Below are 23,438 nucleotides of genomic sequence, written 5' to 3' on the forward strand. Positions count from 1 at the left end.
TATTTGCAATATATGACAAAACCCGAGGTACCTTATTGATATTATCAACTGGTTACCAACGTAATTAGAACAGTAAAAATAAATGTTTTGTCATACCTGTGATATACGGTCTGATATACCACAGCTGTCAACTAATCAGCATTCTGGGCTCGAACCACCCAGTTTATAATACTTATTACTCATTACTTATTTCAACAATAACAAATTGCTTTACATATTACTCCCTGGGGAAAGTAATTTGATACACTACTCGTTATATAACTTTTGCGTTACACTCCAAAACACTGCGTATCCTCACTCAATTTAAACAATGTCAAAATTATGTAGGCCTATACACCAACACAAGTATCTTAAATTACCATGGATAAGGGCAGCATTTTCTCTACCACATACCCAGTTACAAGCTTGTTCAGCTCTCCAAGGGTTACAGCCTGTCCTACTGAAAGATTAAAATCGAGCCTTGACTGTTTGGATGAGGTAGGCCTACAATCATCTTCAGCAGCAGTGGTCAGGTCTCAGGGGTCTTTCGCTTTAAGTTGTGTTTTGGCGGGTGCTTCAAGAAATTGGAAGTAGTGTTTCAAGCAGTTTCTCACTTGGGCAGTTTACAGTAATACTCTTGTCACTTTGTCCTACCAAATCGAAGTAATGGGAGTACTTCCATGCTGAGAAAGTCAATGTTTTAGACGCTTCTGCCATTTTTCATCTCCCTCACTAGTAGTGCGTGCCTGCGTAATCAGGAACTTGGTGAGGACGAAAACAATTAGAATCTGGGGCAAGGGGATTTTTAAATATTGCTCCAACAGAGAGGGAATAATAATCACAAATATTTAATCGGATCAATAACTGTAATAGGAAGGGAATGATAAAAGTAGCAAAACTTTTTTTGATCAGTGTTATTACTCAAACTGGAACAATAACTAAGTTATATTATTACTGTAACGCTTTAACCCCAACACTGCACATGACCTTCTTGTATGACAACCTAATGTTATGCTGGTCACAAATCCTCTATCTAGCTAACATAAACACAGTGGCAAAGTGGAAAATCTGGTCCTACCCTGTTTCGCAAACTATTGCAAGCCTTCTAAACATACCCAATGTAGCAAACTGCCATTATTAGCACGCTAAAATACAATTAGGCATCTGTTAAATTTGAAGCCAGAATATATTCTGACCCTACACATGCTTAAAATTGCACTGGGTTTGGACATACTTCCTTAGTTTAAAACACTACGGATATTGCTCAGAAAACGTACCTCAATCCAGGGATGAGAAATCGCGTTCTACGCAGATTTGTCCCATTATCCCAATTGCAAATTGTAATACAGGGATGAGAAGGCCATTTTTCAAGTTACGTTTTCCGAGCCATATCTCGCGCCGACTCCGTGGTGTCTTAATCTAAACAGGAAATCTGTCCGACCCCAATGCAGCTATAAACAATCTTTACTGGCTAACGTTACATTATGACATGACTCGAGTCTAGCCACAAGCATAGCAATCAACGCTAGCTACAAATGCTACAACAGTTAGCTAGAGCGTGAATCCTTACCTTTAAATCAGACCGAAGTTTCATCTGGTTTAAAAAAAGATGCGACTAATATGGATATTACAATAATTTACTATCTATCAAAAGAATCGCAATAATTTCAAAAAATGTAATTCCGTTAGTTAGACATGTCAGTACGACAGAATGTCAACAATAATCCCTAGCTAGCTTCTTCTTCTTGTTCTTCTTCTATGATATAATGGTGGTCCGCAAACAAAAGTTAAAGGTGCATACCGTCACCAACTGTGCTGGAGTGTGTGGTAAATCACAGTTTAACTTTGCTGCAGGAGGGGCTGGTGCACTTCACAAAATAGATGGCATCATGAGGAGGTAAAATTATGTGAATATATTGAAGCAACATCTCAAGACATCAGTCAGGAAGTTAAAAGCTTGGTCGCAAATGGGTCTTCCAAATGGACAATGACCCCAAGCGTACTTCCAAAGTTGTGGCAAAATGGTTTAAGGACAACAAAGTCAAGGTATTGGAGTGGCCATCACAAAGCTCTGACCTCAATCCTATAGAACAATTGTGGGCAGAACTGAAAAAGCGTGTGCAAGCAAGGAGGTCTACAAGCCTGACTCAGTTACACCAGCTCTGTCAGGAGGAATGGGCCAAAATTCACCCAACTTATTGTGGGAAGCTTGTGGAAGGCTACCTGAAATGTTTGACCCAAGTTAAACAATTTAAGGGAAATGCTACCAAATACTAATTGAGTGTATGTAAACTTCTGACCCACTGAAAATGTGATAAAATAAATAAAAGCTGAAATAAATAATTATCTCTACTATTATTCTGACAGGCATTTTTGCTAGGTTTAAATGTCAGGAATTGTGAAAATTGAGTTTAAATGTATTTGGCTAAGGTGTATGTAAACTTCCGACTTCAACTGTAGGTCCTGGATGGCAGGAAGCTTGGCCGCAATGATGTACTGGGCCGTCCGCACTACCCTCTGTAGCGCCTTATGGTCAGATGCCGAGCAGTTGCCATACCAGGCAGTGATGCAACTGGTCAAGATGCTCTCGGTGGTGCAGCTGTGGGATTTTTGTTGTTGTTGTTGTACTTTTTACCCCTTTTTCTCCCCAATTTCGTGATATCCAATTGGTAGTTACAGTCTTGTCCCGTCGCTGCAACTCCCGTATGGACTCTGCAGAGGCAAAGGTCGAAACACGGCCCTGCCAAGCTGCACTGCTTCTTTACACACTACTCGCTTAACCCGGAAGCCAGCCGCACCAATGTGTCAGAGGAAACACCGTACAACTGGCTACCAAAGTCAGCGTGAATGCGCCCAGCCCGCCACAAGAGTCGCTAGAGTGTGATGGGACAAGGACATCCCTCCTTTTCCTATTGTCCACGATCAGCTCCTTTCTCTTGCTCACATTGAGGGAGAGGTTGTTGTCCTGGAACCACACTGTCAGGTCTCTGACCTCCTCCCTATAGTCTGTCTCATCGTTGTCGGTGATCAGGCCTACCAATGATGGTGTTGGAGTCGTGCTTGGCCACGCAGTCGTGGGTGAACAGGGAGTACAGGATGGGACTAAGCACACACCCCTGAGGGGCCCCAGTGTTGAGGATCAGCGTGGCAGATGTGTTGTTGCATACCCTTACCACCTGGGGGTAGCCTGTCAGGAAGTCCAGGGTCCAGTTGCAGAGGGAGGTGTTTAGTCCCAGGGTCCTTAGCTTAGTGATGAGTTTTGTGGGCAATATGGTGTTGAACGCTGAGCTGTAGTCAATGAACAGTTTTCTCACATAGGTATTCCTTTTGTCCAGGTGGGAAAGGGCAGTGTGGAGTGCGATTAAGATTGCGTCATCTGTTGGGGCGGTTGTCACGCCCTGACCTTAGAGAACCTTTTTATTCTCTATTTTGGTTAGGTCAGGGTGTGACTAGGGTGGGTACTCTAGTTTGTATATTTCTATGTTGGCCTGGTATGGTTCCCAATCAGAGGCAGCTATCTTTCGTTGTCTCTGATTGGGGATCATATTTAGGCAGCCTTTCCCACCTGTTGTTTGTGGGATCTTGATTTTTATATTGTTGCCTGTTAGCCCTACAAAGCTGTACGTTTCATTTTGTTACTCTTTATTGTTTTGTTGCTGGTTCACATTAATAAAAATGATGAACGCCTTCCACGCTGCACCTTGGTCTAATCCTTCAAACAACGATCGTTACACCTAGGAAGAAACCTAGAGAGGAACCAGGCTCTGAGGGGTGGCCAGTCTTCTTCTGTCTGTGCCGGGTGGAGATTATAAGAATAGGACAGAACGTTCTTCAAGATGTTCAAACGTTCATAGATAACCAGCAGGGTCAAATAACAACAACAGTGGTTATAGATGGTGCAAAAGGTCAGCACCTCAGGAGTAAATGTCCGTTGGCTTTACATAGTCGAGCATTCAGAGGTCGTGACAGCAGGTGCGGTAAAGAGAGAGAGGGAGAGGATCGAAACAGCAGGTCTGGGACAGGGTAGCATGACTGGTGAACAGATGAGGGTTCCATTTTGTTGCAAGCAGAACAGCAGAAACTGGATCAGCAGCACGACCAGGTGGACTTGAGACTGGGACAGCCATGAGTTGTCAGGCCAAGTAATCCTGAGGCATGGTTCTAGGGCTCAGGTCCTCCGGAAGGGGAGAGAGAGAGATGGAAGAATTAAAGGAAACATACCTAAGATCACACAGGATACCATATAAGACAGGAAAATTACAACAGATATGACAGATTGACCTTAGCCCGACAACACATAGACTATTGCAGCATAGATACTGGAGACTGACGGGGGGGAGTTGTGGGTCAGGGGCCACTGTTTCCCCTTCCAAAGTTACCCACGGACAGGGTAAACCAGGCAGGATACAACCACACCCACTTTTCCAAAGCACAGCCCCTACACCACCAAAGGCATATCAACAGACCACTGACTTACTTGAGACAAGGCAGAGTATAGCCCACAGAGACACCCCCCCCCCCCCCCCCCCACACACGAGCCCAAGGACAGGAAGGAAGATCACGTCAGTGACTCAACGCACTCAGGTCGAGTATAGAAAAAAAGCCTGGCATGACGTGATGCACCCCTCCTAGGGACAGCATGGGAGAGTGCGAGCAAGCCAGTTACTCAGGCCCTGTAATAGGGTCAGAGAATCCCAGTGGAGAGAGAGAGCCGGCCAGGCAAAGACACCAAGGATGGTTCGTCACTCCAGTGCCTTGCGGTTCACCTTCACACCCCTGGGCCAGACTACACTCAATCATAGGACCTACTGAAGAGATGAGTCTTCAGTAAAGACTTAAAGGTTGAGACCAAGTCTGCATCTCTCACGTAGATCGGCAGACCATTCCATAAAAATTTTGCTCTACAAGAGAAATCCCTGCCTCCAGCTGTTTGCTTAGAAATTCTTGGAAAAAGGCTTCTCTTGAAATATTTGTTTATATGTTCGTCAAAAGAGATATCAGGGTCCAGAGTAACGCTGAGGTCCTTCACAGTTTTTTTTGAGACAACTGTACAACCATCGAGATTCATTGTCAGATCCGACGTCAGATATCTTTGTTTCTTGGGACCTAGAACTATCATCTCTGTTTTTTCAGACTTTAAAAGTAAAATATTTGCTGCCATCCAATTCCTTATGTCTGAAACACAGGCTTCCATGGTAGGCAATATTGGGGCTTCCCCATGTTTCATCTTAATGTACAGTTGTGTGTCATCGGCATAGCAGTGAAAGTTCATATTGTGTTTCCGAATGACATCACCAAGAGGTAGCATATATCGTGAAAACACTAGTGGTTCTAGAGCAGAACCTTGAGGAACACCAAAAATTACTCTTGATTTCTCAGAGGACAAACTATCCACAAAGACGAACTGATATCTTTCCGACAGATAAGATCTAAACCAGGCAAGAACTTGTCCACGTAGACCAATTACGGTTTCCAATCCCTCCAAAATAATGTTTTATTTAATTTTTTATTTCATCTTTATTTAACCAGGTAGGCCAGTTGAGAACAAGTTCTCATTTACAACTGCGACCTGGCCAAGATAAAGCAAAGCAGTGCGACAAAAACAACAACACAGAGTTACACATAAACAAACGTACAGTCAATAACACAATAAAAAAAATAGAAAAATCTATGTACAGTGTGTGCAAATGTAGAAGAGTAGGGAGTTAGGCAATAAATTGGCCATAGAGGCGAAATAATTACAATTTAGCATTAATACTGGAGTAATAGATGTGCAGATGATGATGTGCAAGTAGAGATACTGGGGTGCAAAAGAACAAGAGGGTAAGTAATAATATGGGGATGAGGTAGTTGGGTGTGCTATTTACAGATTGGCTGTGTACGGGTACAGTGTGTGATGATCGATGGTGTCAATTTCGGTTTAGGAACACAAGACAGACACAGAGTATTGGTCTGATGTTATTCAAAGTTAATTTACCACCTTCACGAGTGCAATGATGGGGTTTCATATACATTATTTGTCTTCAGGAAGGCAGGGAGTTGCTGACCAAGAGCTTTTTAAAAGAATTATTGAGAGGAATGGGAGATTCGATATAGGCCGATAGTTAAAAAAAAAAAATCTGGGTCAAGGTTTGGCTTTTTCAGGAGAGGCTTTATTACTGCCACTTTTAGTGAGGATAGGGAGCCATTCATAATGTTCAACATAAGAGGGCCAAGCACAGGAAGTAGTACTTTCAGTAGTTTAATTGGAATAGGGTCCGGTAGATAGCTGGAAGGTTTAGAGGCCATTACTATTTTTGTAAATGTGTCGAGTGTCAGGATTCAAAAACTCTATAGATTGTTTCTCCATAGATTCGATGTTCTGGATGTTGTATGCAAACTCAGGACAACAGAGGTTTGGAGAAATATGAGGATCTAATGCTGAGGGACAAAATTGTGATTAGCATCTCATTTCAGACAACCCTAGCTAAGGCCATAGATGTTTGCAATATAAGTTACGTCCACTCAGGCTAAGGCTATATCAGCTACCAGTAGCACAGAACAGTTTGTGCATGCTACAGAAAAAAAAGGTTGCCATGTTACGCAATGAGTGTGCAGCATACAACGACTTGTGGAAAAACACACAAACCAAAGAGGTGTCCCGCATTCAATGTTCTAAAAAATGTGGCATTGGAAATCACTACTAGGCAGAGAGGCCTGTGTGCAGCTTCACCTCAGAAAAGTTGAAACAGTTGCAAGCCATGCTACGCCACGCTCAAAGGAGGATCTACTCAAGCGCTATGCATCTGTGTTCAAAGGACTCGTGAGTTTCTAGGCCAGCACCACATCTACATTGGTCGAAAAAGTCCCTCCTGTTGTTTATGGATGTAGGAAAATCCCATATGCTGTGCTTGACAGGCTGAAAGAGACATTGGTCAGCAAAGTAAAAAAAAAAACATCAGCGTGGGTGAGCAGTCTAGTCATAGCTGAAAAGAAAAACGTCTCTTAGGGTATGCCTGGATCCTAAGGACCTGAACAAGCCCATACAGAGCCAACACTTCTCTATTCCCACCTCAGCGGACGTGCAATGCAAACTAGCAGACATGAATATCTTCACTATCCTAGATGAGCCGGATGGGTTTTGGCAAATCAAGCTGGATAAGGAATCAGCTGGTCTCTGCACATTCAATACCCCATGGGGGAGGTACCAGTATAATCAGTTTCAGTTTGGCATAAAAAGTGCCAGATAGGTATTTCAGCAGATTGACTTTGATGACATTGATGGTGTCTATGACCGTATTCTATAGCAGGTGATGGACATATCCATCCGTCTAACATTATACAGTACATGAAGTGAAGTACATGGGCACATCATCAGTGCAGATGGGGTGTCAGAAATCACACAAATTCCCCCACCAGAAGACAAAAAATGTCTATTACTATTACTATTACTGGGCATGACACATTTCCTAACCCAGTATAACCCATATGAAGCCGCACTCACTGCACCAGTCAGAATGCTCCTCAGGAAGGACATGGCATGGCAGTGGCACCCAGAACAACAAGCAGCACCGTAGCGACTGAAAATGGCCATCTCCACTGCTGAAATTCTTCAATCGACAGGAAGAGATTGAAATACAAGCTGATGCATTCAAATATTGGACTTATCCTGATGCAAGGTAAACAGCCTATAGCCTTTGCATCCAGACCTCTGTCTGGGACTGAACAATATTATGCCCAGATAGATAAAGAACTCCTAGCAATAGTGTTTCACCAGTATGTCTATGGTGTCCAGGTCAGAGTTCAATCCAACCACAAACCACTTCAGTCTGTAATCACCAAGCCCATCAGAAAGGGACATATATGTATTTTCTTTCTTTTTTAAATTGTACCTTTATTTAACTAGGCAAGTCAGTTAAGAACAAATTCTTATATACAATTAGGGCCTACCCAGGCCAAACCCGGACGACGCTGGGCCAATTGTGCACCGCCCTATGGGACTCCCAATCACAGCCAGATGTGATGCAGCCTAGACTCGAACCAGGGACTGCAGTGACGCTTCTTGTACTGAGATACAGTGCCTTAGACCGCTGCACCACTCGGGAGCCCTTCAAAGGGTGCTGCTTCAAATACAGAAATAGGACAGTCACATCGTCTACACCCCAGGTAAAAACATGTTAATAGCAGACACGCTATCCAGGGCTGTACCCCAGACTGCCACACATGAAGAGTGTGCCCTCAGTGACGAGAAAGTAATTTATGCAGTCTCCACACATGAGCCACTGGAGGGCGCTCTTATGTAACAGCTGAGAGCAGTCACAGAGAAAGACAGCAACATGCAGCTGCTGAGAAAGATGGCTAGCCAGACAAGAAGAAAAGTGCACCACTGAAAGCACCACCCTACTGGCACATCAGAGACTATCTTTACATTGATGATGGACTACTCATGGTAAAGAAACATATAAAAATTTCCATTGACTTTAGAACCGAGGTACTTAAGGGGCTAGGTGGGATGCTAGCGCCCCACCTCACCAACATCCGGTGAAATTGCAGAGCGCGAAATTCAAAATACAAAATTCGTAATATTAAACATTCATGAAAATACAAGTGTCTCACATCGTTTAAAAGCTTAACTTCTTGTTAATCCAGACGCTTTGTCAGATTTCAAAAAGGCTTTAAGGCAAAAGCATACCATGCGATTATCTGAGGACAGCGCCCCGCATACAAAAGCATTACAAACATTTTCCAAACAAGCAGAGGCGTCACGAAAGTCAGAAATAGCGATAAAATAAATCACTTACCTTTGAAGATCTTCCTCTGTTTGCAATCCCAAGGGTCCCAGCTACATAACAAATGGTTGTTTTGTTCGATAAAGTCCTTCTTTATATCCCAAAAAAGTCAGTTTAGTTGGCGCGCTTGATTCAGTAATCAACCGGTTTCCCTTGTTCAAAATGCATACAAAGGAATCCCAAAAGTTACCAATAAACTTCGTCCAAACAAGTCAAACAACATTTCTAATCAATCCTCAGGTACCCTAACATGTAAATAAATGATACAATTTAAGACGGAGAATAGTATGTTCATTACCGGAGATAAATAACAAAGTGCGCGCCACAATACTACAGCCAAAATGGGAGCCACCTAGAAAAACTATAAATTCTAGCAAATTTTTCAAAAAACAAGCCTTAAACTCTTTCTAAAGACTGTTGACATCTACAGGAAGCCCTAGGAACTGCAATCTGGGAGGTATTCCATTGATATTCCCATAGACAGTGGTGACCTCGAAAAAAAATTCTGGATGGATTCTCCTCTGGTTTTCGCCTGCCATATCAGTTCTGTTACACTCACAGACATTATTTTAACAGTTTTAGAAACTTCAGAGAGTTTCCTATCCAATATCCTAGCTTCTGGGCCTGAGTAGCAGGCAGTTTACATTGGGCACCTCAGTCATCCAATCATCCGAATACTGCCCCCTATCCCTAAGACGTTTTAAGATGCTCCACACTGCACATCAGGGCATCAAATCAAATTGTATTTGTCACATGCGCCGAATAAAACAGGTGCAGACCTTACAGTGAAATGCTTACTTACAAGCCCTTAACCAACAATGCTTTAAGAAGTTAATAAAAAATAAGTGTTAAGTAAAAAAATAGATAAGTAAAAAACCGCAGCAGTAAAATAATATGTGAGGCTATATACAGGGGGTACCAGTACAGAGTCAATGTGCAGGGGCAATGGTTAGTTGAGGTAAATGAGGTAATATGTACACTAACTTTAAAAAATTTGGGGTCACTTAGAAATGTCCTTTTGGTCCATTAAAATAACTTCAAATTGATCAGAAATACAGTGTAGACATTGTTAATGTTGTAAATGACTATTGTAGCTGAAAACGGCAGATTTCTTTAATAGGCGTACAGAGGCCCATTATCAGCAACCATCACTCCTGTGTTCCAATGGCACGTTGTGTTAGCTAATCCAAGTTTATAATTTTAAAATGCTAATTGAACATTAGAAAACCTTTCTGCAATTATGTTAGCACAGCTGAAAACTGTTGTTCTGATTAAAGATGCAATAAAACTGGCCTTCTTTAGACTAGTTGAGTATCTGGGGCATCAGCATTTGTGGGTTCGATTACAGGCTCAAAATGGCCAGAAACAAAGAACTTTCTTCTGAAACTCATCAGTCTATTCTTGCCAAGAAACTGAAGATCTCGTACAACGCTGTGTACTACTCTGTCACGACTTCTACCGAAGTCGTTGCCTCTCCTTGTCCGGGCGGTGTTCGGCGGTCGACGTCACCGGTCTTCTAGCCATCATCGATCCATTTTTCATTTTCCATTGGTTTTGTCTTGTCTTCCCACACACCTGTTGTCAATCCCATTCATTACCTGTTGTGTATTTAACCCTCTGTTTCCCCTCATGTGTTTGTCAGAGATTGTTTTATGTCAAGTGTTGATTCTTGGTGTATAGGTGCGCGACGGGTCCTCGTACCCATGTTTATTTTATGTATGTATATTTTMGTGTTWGGAGCATGTTATGTGGACATTTATTAAAAGTCTCCATTTACACTTCGTTTAACTCTCCTGCGCCTGACTTCCCTGCCACCTATACACACGACGTTGACAGAATCTCTGACCAAACACATGAGGGGAAACAGAGGGTTAAATACACAACAGGTAATGAATGGGATTGACAACAGGTGTGTGGGAAGACAAGACAAAACCAATGGAAAATGAAAAATGGATCGATGATGGCTAGAAGACCGGTGACGTCGACCGCCGAACACCGCCCGGACAAGGAGAGGCAACGACTTCGTTAGAAGTTGTGACATACTCCCATCACAGAACAGCGCAAACTGTCTCTAACCAGAATAGAAAGAGGAGTGGGAGACCCCGGTGCACAACTGAGCAAGTACATCATTTATTTTCTTTATCTTTATTTAACTAGGTCAGGTCAGTTAAGAACAAATTCATATTTACAATAACGGCCTAGGAACAGTGTTTAGGGACAGAACGACAGATTTTTACCTTGTCAGCTCGGGGATTCGATCTAGCAACTCTTTGGTTACTGCTCCCACGCTCTAACCACTAGGCTACCTGCCGCCCCCATTAGACTGTTTAGTTTGAGAAACAGATGCCTCACAAGTCCTCAACTGGCAGCTTCATCAAATAGTACTTGCAAAACACCAGTCTCAACGTCTACAGTGAAGAGGCGACTCCGGGATGCTGGCCTTCTAGGCAGAGTTGCAAAGAAAAAGCAATATTTCAGACTGGCCAATAAAAATAAAATATTAAGATGGCCAAAAGAACAGACACTGGACGGAGATATGGCTTTTTCTTTGAGATAGTATGCTTATTGGTCATAGTATGGATATAGTTCGTTTTCAGATTTGATGAAAATGGCGGAAAATACGCAGCCGAAGTCCGACGAGAGCGAATACAAATTCATTGAACTGACTAACGACAAATGTTTAAAAAATGTTGAGCAATGTAATAAAGTAATGAATTTTCAAATAAGTTACGTTACATGTTATGTTGGCTGACAATTTGTTAGCTACGCTATTCTTACGAACCGCATAGCGTTACAGCAGTATGTACCGGTATGTTAGCTACTGTAGTTGGATACTAATACATCAAACTTTCCAGGCAGTATATTAACTATCTGCTATCTAACTCACTAACCAATGTTTATTGACTTGATTATTCACATCATTCTTAACTCAGTGGTATAGTCGTTGTGCGTTTCAATGGACATAGTTAATTTTGGCTATCTACTCTGATTTCAGAGCACTCTCGTGAATCGTTAGACATGGCCGGTGTCAGTAAACGTCGACAAAAAAAGCACAATAAACTGTTGCCAGCAGCACAGTTACAGTCACCAATGCTCTGGATAACATGAAAACAGCCTAACCAGCTCTGCTATGGCGAGTAAAATGGTCAGAGTGAGGTGTTCTCTCATTTGTGTCTGGAATGCTCCGAGAGCGAAACGCTCTGAATTTACAATCTGACAACGCTCTGGATTTACAAACGCCCAGAGCGCTCTCTGGCACTGCAGATTGAATTTAGGAACACACCCGAAATCGTAAAATGTTTAGCTTGTCATTTGTTATGCTAACAAGCTAGCAAGAGGTTGCATAGAAACAGCATCAACGTCCGGTAGATGGGCGAAGCTCTAGTACGCTCAACTGAAACGATACCATTAGTTTACAGTGTACTAAAATGAACTAAAAGTATATAGCATGTAGTATATACTCATTAAATATGTAGTATACAGTATGTTAGTATGGGTATTCGAACACAGCCGTGTTTCAGCGAGCTCCCATGCCATTCGTTAATTTCTCTCTTTTGACTGCTATTTCTCAAACGTTTCTGACAACATGCCCAGCAGAACTACTAAGAACTCGACCAAAACCACCAAATGTGTAGGATGAGCTAACACCATTGCAGATCCAGGCACAATGGCCCCGGTGATTCAAAAGATGACTGATAGATTACTTTAGTAATGCTATGTCAAGATAGGAACAGTCTTGGAAGCAACAGCAGACCATTCACCGAACTACAGAAGGTTGTCAAGCGTGTTGATGAGGTGGAAGGAAGAGTTGCTACTGTGGAAACTTCAACTACATCAATGGACACTAAGATGAAGGCACGTGAGAAACAGGTGCGCGAAATGGCGGAGCACGTTGATGACTTGGATAATCGAGGACGCAGATGCAATATCCGTGTGGTGGGACTCCCGGAAAATGCTGAAGGGACACGTTCAGTTAAATTCTTTGAGGAATGGATTCCTGGCTACCTACAAATGGATACTAAGGCTGGATGTGTGAAGCTTGATAGAGCCCATGCTCTCAAACATCGATACCCCGCTCCCAACCAGCCCCCACGGACAGTGTTTATAAAGTGCCACAACTCCCTCGACAAGCATGGTTGCGGCCAGACGCATCGGATCTGACAGTATTTGACGCCAAGGTTCAAGGGTCTCATTCTTCAATGATTACTCCACGGCAGTTGTCCAAAGATGCAAAGCGTTTGATGAGGTGAAGTCTCACTCAAGAGAATGAAGATGGACTAAGCACTGCTGTACCCGGGCCACATTGATTATGGTCAACGGAGAAGCTTTAAGCTTTGAACACACCAACAACGTCATTGCATTTTGGTACACCAGAATACGTTCATTTCTAATGAAACGCTGCGTTTGCCTTGCAGCATTGCGTTGCAGAGGCAGTTGCAGTGCATTTGATGTGGTGCATACCTACGATTTATCGAACGTATGCGTCAAACTGTATGCCGTAGACAGCTTGACAGAAATGGTAGCAGAAGATGAATGTTGAACTTTTGTTGCATACATATCCAGATGATGCTGCATACTATTTTGCGCAAACACTGTCGGTGTGTTCAAAGCGTGACGCTTCCACTTCTGTCAAGCCAACTACGCATACAGTTTGAGGCGGTCGGTAAATCCAACATATGCACACCCAAAGCACTGCAACTGCCTCTGCAACGCAAAGCTGCAAGACAAGTGCAGCATTTTATTGGAAATGAATGTAATTCTGGTGTACCAAAATGTATTGACGCGGTGTGTTCGAAGCGTGAAGAGGCTGCTGCGTTTATTGACTCTCTCGGGCTTTGCAGCATTGGATAACTTTTTTAAATTCAAATCTGGTCACGAAGCAGTGATGTGAGTTCTCAAGTGCTCTTGTTGAGTAACATGTTTTTTTGCATTATTTTTATTGCTTTTTTATAGCTCAGACTGAGATCTATGTGAATCTATATTGGTGCCCAGGCTTGGTCTTAGTTGGAAGAGCCTCAATCTCCTTTTATTGATTTTCATTTTCATATGTATAAATAACGAGGCTATAGAGTGGTTATGCAGACTTAAAAGTCTACATTGGAGAGTTGAAATCCCCTGCATGTTAGCTAGCAGGAAAACCCCCTTTTGCAACTTTTTGGGTGTAGTATAGTTCGGGTTCAGGGTTCATATAGTTTGTTTAGGCTCAGTGAGAATGGGGAGAGTTCAACACATGGGGAAAGGTATCACCCTTTTTTTACAGTATGATTCATTCTGAATATTGGTTGGTCAAAGTGCAATGGCAGGTAACAGACTGCGTTTATGTACATGGAACATTAGAGGGAGCCATAATCCCATTAAAAGGAAAAAAGTACTATTTACAAAAATATATGTAATATCTGTTGCAAGAAACTCATTTGGATGATAAGGAGCATCTGAAATTGCAACATGGGGGTGTTTGGTAAAGTGTTTTTCTCATTTACATCAAAGAAGTAGAGGTGTGGCAATTCTTGTGAAAAAGAACCTACCACTTAAGGTGTTGAATTGTGTCAAAGATACATTTGGTTGTTTTGTTATAATTGAAAGGTACTTTACAAGGGCAGGACATTTCTATAATGAATATTTACTTCCCCCCTGCCCACCCCCCTGATTTCTAGACTTCTCAGAATTAAACTCAGACACTGCAGTGGTTGGAGGAGATTTTAATTGTTTGTTGAACCCCCTTATTGACAAGTATCCCAGCAGCATAGCGTCACCCTCTCCTCAAGCTAGGTCGCTTAAAGTTATTTGTGATGATCTGGGGTATGTTGATGTCTGGAGAACCTTTCATCCCTCCAACAGAGAGTTCCCCTTTTTCTCTGCACCTCATGGATGTCAGACTAGAATAGATTACTTTTTTATGCCCAGGACGTCTTTGCAGTCTGTTTTATCTGCTAACATAGGAAGCATAGTCATATCTGATCATGCTGAGGTGTTCCTGGACATAAAACCCAACAGGGGCACCCAATCCATCAAGACATTGGAGATTGAATACAACCATTCTTCAAGACCAATACCAAGACCATATCAGTCATTAAATCAACATTGGACTCTCCTAACACAGGATGCTGAAAATAAAAATGTATTTGTCAGGCAAAAGCTTTATGAACATGGCGATAAACCAGGAAAATATTTGGCGTACCTAGCTAAAAAGACAGCAGACTCCCAGTCAATTGCTACTATTACTGATTCTGATGGCAACTATTTATATACAAATAAATGGATACATGAGTAATTTAAGAAATGTTATGCAAATCTTTATACCTCAGAACTGACAAATGATGCACCCAAACTAATGGAGGACTTCTTTTCTAAGACTGAGCTCCCTACTATTTCCGAAGAACAGAGTTCTCTCCTTAATGCCCCTATTACCAAAGAAGAGATAATGTTTGCAATTGAGAATCTGCAAAATGGTACGGCCCCAGGACCAGACGGGTTCTGTAGTGAGTTCTATAAGGAGTTCCATGGCCTGATCCTTGAGCCATTGCTTGATATGTTTAACCACACATTTTCAAATGACCGCCTCCCTCAAACGCTGACATAACGCTAACATATCACTTATTCTCAAAAAGGGAAAATGCCCAGTCTTGTTCCTCGTATAAACCTATTGCCCTTCTGAACGTGGATAGACAATTGCTTTCTAAAATCCTAGTCACATGACTATTGCCACTAATTGTGAAAGGGGACCAAACTAGCTTCATTAAGGCCTGTAACTCATGTAATAATGCTTCTTAATGTTATTCAAGCTTACCAACGAAGTGCTGTGGATGGTCTTGTGCTCTCCCTAGATGCTGAAAAAGCAGTTGACCGTGTGGAGTGGTCCTACCTATTCTTTGCTCTGACTAAATTTGGCCTAGGTGACAACTTTATAAAATGGGTTAAGGTTTTATATATACATATATTTTTAAATGCTCCTTTATTTAACCAGGTAGGCCAGTTGATAACAAGTTCTCATTTACAACTGCGACCTGGCCAAGATAAAGCAAAGCAGTGCGTCAAAAACAACAACAGAGTTACACATAAGCAAATATACAGTCAATAACACAATAGAAAATCTGTATACAGTGTGTGCAAATGAAGTAAGGAGGTAAGGCAATAAATAGGCCATAGTGGTGAAGTAATTACAATTTAGCAATTGACACTAGAGTGACAGATGTGCAGATGAGGATGTGCAAGTAGAAATACCGGTGTGCAAAGAGCAGAAAAAAACAAAAAACAAATATGGGGATGAGGTAGGTAGTTGGTTGGATGGGCTATTTACAGATGGGTAAGCTGCTCTGACAGCCGATGCTTGAAGTTAGTGAGGGAGATGTAACTCTCCAACTTCAGTTTTGCAGTTCGTTCCAGTCATTGGCAGCATGGAATGACCAGTGAGATATACCTGCTGGATCGCTTGCTACGGGTGGGTGTTGCTATGGTGACCAGTGAGCTTTACCTAGCAAACACTTATAGATGACCTGGAGCCAGTGGGTTTGGCGACGAATATGTAGCGAGGACCAGCCAATGAGAGCATACAGGTCACAGTGGTGGGTAGTATATGGGGCTTTGGTGACAAAACGGATGCCACTGTGATAGACTGCATCCAATTTGCTGAGTAGAGTGTTAGGGGCTATTTTGTAAATGACATCGCCAAAGTCAAGGATCAGCAGAATAGTCAGTTTTACGAGGGTATGTTTGGCAGCATGAGTGAAGGAGGCTTTGTTGCGAAATAGGAAGCCGATTCTAGATTTAATTTTGGATTGGAGATGCTTAATGAGTCTGGAAAGAGAGTTTATGTCTAGTCAGACACCTAAGTATTTATAGTTGTCCACATATTCTAAGTCAGAACCGTCCAGAGTAGTGATGTTAGGCGGGCGGGTGTGGGCAGCGATCGGTTGAAGAGCATGCATTTAGTTTTACTAGTGTTTGAGAGCAGTTGGAGGAAGGAGTGTTGTATGGCATTGAAGCTTGTTTGGAGGTTTGTTAACACAATGTCCAAAGAAGGGCTAGATGTATACAGAATGGTATCATCTGCGTAGAGGTGGACCAAAGAATCACCCGCAGCAAGAGCGACATCATTGATGTATAAAGAGAAAAGAGTCGGCCCGAGAATTGAACCCTGTGGCACACCCATAGACTGGCAGAGGTCCGGACAACAGGCCCTCCGATTTGACACACTGAATTCTATCTGGGAAGTAGTTGGTGAACCAGGCGAGGCAGTCATTTGAGAAACCAAGGCTGTTGAGTCTGCCGATTAAGAATACGGTGATTGACAGAGTCGAAAGCCTTGGCCAGGTCGATGAAGACGGCTGCACAGTACTGTTTTTTATCGATGGTGGTTATGATATCGTTTAGGACCTTGAGCGTGGCTGAGGTGCACCCGTGACCAGCTCGGAAACCGGATTGCATAGCGGAGAAGGTACGGTGGGATTCGAGATGGTCGGTGATCTGTTTGTTCACTTGGCTTTCAAAGACTTTAGAAAGGCAGGGCAGGATGGATATAGGTCTGTAACAGTTTGGGTCTAGAGTGTTTCCCCCTTTGAGGGGGATGACAGCGGCCGCTTTCCAATCTTTAGGAATCTCAGAAGATACGAAAGAGAGGTCGAACAGACTAGTCATAGGGGTTGCGAATTTTAGGAAGAGAGGGTCCAGATTGTCTAGCCCAGCTGATTTGTAGGGATCCAGATTCTGCAGCTCTTTCAGGACGTCAGCTGTCTGGATTTGGGTGAAGGAGAAGCGGAGGGGGGGGGGGACTTGGGCCAGTTGTGGGGGGTGCAGAGCTGTTGGCCGGGGTTGGGGTAGCCAATTGGAAAGTGTGGCCAGCCAGAAATGCTTATTGAAATTCTCGATTTTCGTGGATTTATCGGTGGTGACAGTGTTTCCTAGCCTCAGTGCAGTGGACAGCTGAGAGGAGATGCTCTTATTCTCCATGGACTTTACAGTGTCCTAAAATATTTTGGAATTAGTGCTGCAAGATGCTAATTTCTGTTTGAAAAAGCTAGCCTTTGCATTCCTAACTGACTGTGTATATTGGTTCCTGACTTCTAGTGCAGTGCGCCACAGGATGTTTTTGTGCTGGTCAAGGGCAGTCAAGTCTGGAGTGAACTGAGGGCTATATCTGTTCTTAGTTCAATTTTTTTTGAAAGGGGCATGCTTATTTAAGATGGTGAGGAAGGCACTTTTGAAGAACAACCAGGCATCCTCTACTGACAGGATGAGGTCAATATCCTTCCAGGATACACGGGCCAGGTCGATTAGAAAGGCCTGCTCGCAGAAGTGTTTTAGGGAGCGTTTGACAGTGATGAGGGGTGGTCATTTGACCGTGGACCCATAACGGACGCAGGCAATGAGGCAGTGATCGTTGAGATACTGGTTGAAAACAGCAGATGTGTATTTAGAGGGCAAGTTGGTCAGGATGATATATATGAGGGTGCCCATGTATTTGGTTATACATTGAGACTTATTTTTCTAAATACCCCTTGCAGGATCTTTTATTTTTCAGAAGCTTCAAATCAAAAATTACTGCAATAATCCAGGCTTGCTGGATGCTGGCTTTAACATTTGGCTTAATAAGGGCATAGGCAGACTAAATTATTTATTTGCTGATAAGATTTTATTGTCATTTGACCATATGGTTGAGAAATATCGACTCCCAAAGCAGAACTTTTTCCACTTTCTACAAGTAAGACATTATATTTTGAAGAACACCACCTTGTTTGGCAACCCTGATGTGTCTGTCATTGAAAGAATGCATTGTTTCTCAAAGGAAAATATCTACGTTTTTTTTAAATGATGCTTTAAGGTCCCTTTCTACTGTTGACACACAGAGGGCCAAGCAAGTGTGGGAGAAAGAATTGTCTGTTATTATTGACGAGGAGATGGGGGAGGACATTTGTAGATATGCAAAAACAATATCTCTGTAATCGTACTAGAGCAATCCAATTAAGAATAATACAAAGATTGCATGTATCCCCAAATCGCAGACATCCTTTTATTAAGCTTCTCCTCCTCCTTCTCTCCTCAGTGTCTTAAATGTAAAACTGATACAGGCACCCAAACACATTGTTTATGGTCATTTTCCAAATTACAAAGATACTGGTCTAATGTTCTTCAAGAAATGTAAAAAAAATCCTAGGGGTCAACCTAGAATTCGACCCAGTTTCTTTGCTGTTAGGTCTCCCTAGTAGGCATATTACTTATATGGGTAAGAGGAGGCTTTACAACATCCTTACCATCGCAGCGAGGAAAAACATCCTCTTACAGTGGATTAATGACATGGTCCTTTCTATTAAGGATTGGCATAAGATACTATTTGAATGGGTGCCATTGGAAGATCTGACATGTACATTACATTCTAAAACAGATCAGTTCTACAAAGCGTGGGAACCTTATTTAAATGACCTAGAACCTGATTTATCAGCTATTATGCTGCAAGGATTTTCTTAGAATGGTGGTTGTTTACTTGTCTCGGGTACATTGTACCTTCCATGTGTTGGACCTAATTCCTTTATTTAAACTGAGCTTTTGTGTTTAATTTCTGTCTGTATGTTGGTTATTTTGTTAGTTTTTTTGTTATACTTATTTTATCTTTGTTACTGTATCTCTTAATACGGTTTCGCTCTCGCCAAAATCTCTCCAAAATAAGCCCAATGTGTTGCTCTGGTGCTTATTTTGGACCTAAGCTTGTCATCTGCCTTTCCACCTTTGTGACAATGACTCCCGTTGTTTGGGCGGAGACATGAGCATCTCGTCATTATATACAGATCTCTGCTATTAATATACTTTAAGATTGTCCCCATTATGGTGATTATTTCTAGTACCACAATAAGTATGGCTACTTTTACAGGTCACTGTGGAGAGCTTTGTTATAGCAACCTTATATCACAGAGTTTCTAAACCCAGAGGCGCAACATCGTCAGACTTCGAGAATGTTTTCTAAACAGACCTAGCACACCAGGCTGGGGTTTGGGGATTTGGAAAGTCAATGGGAGAAGTGAAACATTTTCTCGAAATCATTAGGCAAAACCTAGATTCGAGCCAATATCTTAAGTACACTGTAAAACTTTTCCCTGTAAATGTACAGCATTATACTGGCACCCCAGTGGCCAGCTTAATAATGTGATTTTGCTTTACAGAAGAAATGCTTTAAAATGTTTTACAGTACTATTTTCCTTACTGTAAAGACATATTACAGCATCCTTGCTGTAAATTTACACGGATGCTTAATGTTTTACAGTAAGGAAAATAGTACTGTAAAGAAAAATTACATTATTAAGCTGGCAACTCTGGCGCCAGGATAATGCTGTACATTTAGTAAAATTCTATCTCAAATCTAAATGTAAGAAAAACAATACATTTCTACATAAAATACATGTATTCAAATTGGTAACAACATTAAAAAACGAATTAACAAATGTTTGCGAAATACTGGTAAAGTTAACAGGTTTAGCTACGGAACAATGTTTTTTAAATTAAACAAATGGTTAGCAGGAGAGGCAATATGGACAATCCTGACCTACAAAACGATGATTTATGTCACGCAGATGAGAGCCAAGTGAACTGAATCACACAGGGTTGTAACAGCTAAGGAGGACACTGTCCCGGTGTTTGACATTTATGCTCTCCGCATTAAGTAAAATATATCACAGTGACATCTAGATGACTACCAATGTTAGTTATTTATTGTGTAGGCTGCTATCCTACTTGAAATACTGTATAATCCTTGGAGGGGAAAATCTGCCAAGTTTATGTTAGGCTACAGCTGACCAGTGGCACTGCATCTTAGGTTGGCAGGCACCTCAATACAATATAGTGCACTGGTCATTCCATCAGCTTTAGCGGCTCGAGAGTACGGCCCACAACGCGATGTATGAGTAAAATGCGCCCGTCAAGCCGAAAAAATATGGGTCATCTTTTGAACTGCTAGAAACAAGCCATTTTGTCTCTAGTAATGGTGGAAACATAACGGTCACGAATCTGCACTCAGTGTATTCTCGATGGCACTTAGGCTGTATTGCAGCCTCTATGATCCCAATATTCTCTCTGTGATGTTTTTCTAGGTCGCACAGCTAGGTATCTACGAGCAATTTAGAGCAGACCAAAATGGCTTTTGTCAACATCAACTAGCTAGCTAGCTAGCTAGCAAACGTTATCTAGCTAAGTGAGCTAAGGAAACATGCAGTAATTCAACATTGTCTAGCAACATTGTCTAGCACGAGGTTGGCTCCTGAAACGGATCATTTGAATCTACAGTAATTTTAACAGGATGCTTCCGAATTACAGTTAATAAAAGTATTTTTCAGCATTTGACCCATAATGCAGTGCAATCTACAGCATAAATGCTGTAAAACACATTTATGGTATTATACTGTGAATCATACAGTGTTTTACTGTTGAAATTACAGAAAAGTCTTACAGTGTAGTTGAACATGTTATTACTCCAACCTTGTGAAAGTGGCAAACTGACAAGTTTTCATTTTTGTAAAAAAATACTTTATATGGAAGGAGTGCCTTTGATTTGACGGCCTGCAGCTCCATGAGAGGGCTAAAGGGAGCTTAGCCCCCTCAGTTTTATGTCCCTGATTGAGTGACAGGTTGGCAGCAAAAAAATATAAAAAATCTACGCTGCGCTGTGTCAGCACAATGGACAGCGCGTTCTGGTGTGTGTAGGGGGGCTATGGAAAGCCACTGGGGCAGTTAGGATGGACTCCTTTGGGTTTCCATAAAAAGCGTGGGAAAATACTTCTCATCTCTGTGGTAGGCTAAGTGAATAACGTGATATGCCTCCGCCTGTAATATTTTATTTTGATTTATAAGGGTAAGGTCAAGATTACCAGTCGAGCCCTGGTGAGGATGCCATGTTGGAGGCTGAACTGTCTCTTTCCTGCTCCTTTGCTGGAGGGCGCTCTGCAGGGGTGTCTGCCCTATGATGGGGTGTGTGTGGTTTCATCCCGAACATTTACTGATACTGAATTTATTATGACCAAGCTCTCTCAAGAGCCTGGAGAGGAGAGGGTGTGCTCTGTCCATTTCCCCGGGCTTGGAGAGAAAATGACTGCACCGCAAAATGTTCCTGGGTGTGGCACGGAGGTTGTGTCACTGCTGGGTGACCAGGAGCAGGGTCGTTTCTAGGATTTGAAGACATTGGGGACTTAGCCCAAAGCCAGTAGGTGGATCCGGGGGCATTCTCTCCCAGCAAAATAATTGAAAATAAAAAATTGGAATTTCAACAGCTAAATGCATGAGTTTGGTGCACTTTGAGATGAACATTAAGAGATTAAAACATTGACAGATTAGATATTTTTCAGGTAACTTGCACCTTCTCATCTCACACACTAGACGCTGCCAGTACACTGTGAGTCTCTTTACTCTGAAACACGCTCTACTCTCGAACACATACATCTACAGTTCATTGCCAAAAACGATTCAACAACTTCAAACAGACTCTGACCTGTCCAATGAGCCAAACTGATTAAAGAATCCCACAGTAGACTCACTCACGCACACACGCACACGCACACGCGGGCCTGTGTTTTGGTCACCTAAATCATCCTCTTCCCTACCTCTGGCTGCTCCTGTTCTAAGTGCTCCAGTGGCCTGCTGTTCTCATTTGTCCTCCTTTGCTCATCTGAAAGGTAGCAAGGTAGAGGTGCAACATGTAATTTTAAAGGGTGACTGCGCTTTCTGATTTGTCCTCGTTTTAGATGTGGTTCATTAAGTGTGTGGTTTGATGTGGGTTCTTGTGTGTGTGTTCACAGGTGAGAAGAGTTAGCTAAAGTATTTTTTACTTAAGTTCTTTATACCACTGGATAAATATTGTCCAACTGCATGAACTTTACAACAACCATGTGATCAAAGGTCATGAAGTTTAGACTGCAGTCAACTTACATTGGCTGTGGTTCAAACTCATAAAAGACACACCCTCGTCTTATGCCCTTGGGGAAATCCCCTTCACCATCTTGGAGGGTGGTCCAAATGATTAGCCAAGCAAGGGAAGTTTGCGAGTGAACAATTATGTTCACTCTGGGGCCTGAAACTCCCCATAATTCAATTTGTGATGATTGTACATCCGCTAAGAAAAGTCAGCCAAAACTTAAAACCTCAACGTCAATATGGAGTCAACATACAAGTGTAAGTAAAAACTAATGTAAATAATTTCATAATTGTGCTACTAATGCACAAACATATCTCGTAAAAGTTATGTTTTTGTTTGATTAGCTTTTGGAAAATGTAGAAGAATAAAAAATCGTTCTTCAGAAGTAGCTTGGCAGGCTATTGTTAGTTAGCTGATTAATTTGCTAGCTATCATACAGTAGGTGTATATTAATAATTATATAGTTAATATAACTAGACATGCAATCATAATTGACTGTAGCACATATAAAGCACCCACAAGCTACCGATGGTGGGATGAACAAGTGACGAATTTCCGGGCAAGAGTGGTCTATTTAAAAATCTTTCCTTCCTCCCTCACCTCTTGCCCTGCAAGTGTATACTCGTCAGACGTCATGATACGTCATCATAAATGTCCACTTAATTTGAGGGCTGAGGGGATAGGGTGTCTTTTAAGTGTTTGGAATGCTGCCAGTTTCTGCAGTTGCTCCTCACCAGCTGCCACTTGCAGCCATCACCTGCATTGTGGGAGGCACTATTCGTCAACCAATCATTCGGGTGTTT

The 23,438-nt window shown here is 42.1% G+C and overlaps 1 protein-coding gene across 2 annotated transcripts in view; it reads right to left on the reverse strand.

Annotated features, from left to right (window-relative positions):
- Positions 1-1,758, reverse strand: part of LOC111975614 (E3 ubiquitin-protein ligase RNF13) — a 102,176-nt gene extending 100,418 nt beyond the window's left edge. Inside the window, exon 1 of one of the 2 annotated variants that reach the window (XM_024004036.2) lies at positions 1,550-1,758. The gene's annotated coding sequence lies outside the window, so the exon portion shown is untranslated. Of the gene's footprint in view, positions 1-1,256; positions 1,361-1,549 lie in introns of those variants that run through there. The other variant, XM_024004037.3, reaches the window with a different exon arrangement.
- Between the last annotated feature and the right edge of the window lie 21,680 nt (positions 1,759-23,438).

Source organism: Salvelinus sp. IW2-2015, linkage group LG16 (assembly GCF_002910315.2).
Source record: "Salvelinus sp. IW2-2015 linkage group LG16, ASM291031v2, whole genome shotgun sequence".
NCBI lineage: Eukaryota > Metazoa > Chordata > Actinopteri > Salmoniformes > Salmonidae > Salvelinus > Salvelinus sp. IW2-2015.